Here is a 470-nt window from a genome sequence, read left to right as displayed (position 1 = left end):
CCTCGGCTGCGAGGAAGCGCCGGGCGCGCCCCGGCCTGGGAGGAGGCGGCTCGAACGCCGCTCGCGGACTCGCACCAACGGCCTCCGCGAGGCACCGAAGGCGGACGGCACTGCCACTGGCAGCCGCTGCCTCGCCTTGCCTCGCCTGCGCATGCGCGCTCCTCCCCCTCCCCCTTCCAGCCAGCCCTGCCTCCCCTGGCCGCCGGCGCCGGAAGTGAGATCTGCTGCCGGGCGAGCACGTGGGGGGTGGGGAAACTAGCTGTGCCGGGGGCGCTGTCCCCGCCCGACGCTCTAAGTTGCCTTTTGCTCCGCGCTTGTTAAGGGGTGACGGCTGCTTGGGTTGCCCCGCGGGCACTGGCCTCCGCAGCAGGGCTGAGGGCTCGTGCACGAGCAGTGCCGCTCGTGGACGTGCCGCGCTTGGAGCACGTCCACTATGGAGTCACGGGTTAGAAGTATAATCATAAAGAAGT

Source organism: Crocodylus porosus, unplaced genomic scaffold (genome assembly GCF_001723895.1).
Source record: "Crocodylus porosus isolate Cpor-Errol unplaced genomic scaffold, CroPor_comp1, whole genome shotgun sequence".
Lineage (NCBI taxonomy): Eukaryota > Metazoa > Chordata > Crocodylia > Crocodylidae > Crocodylus > Crocodylus porosus.
Note: the sequence above shows the minus strand (reverse complement) of the source record.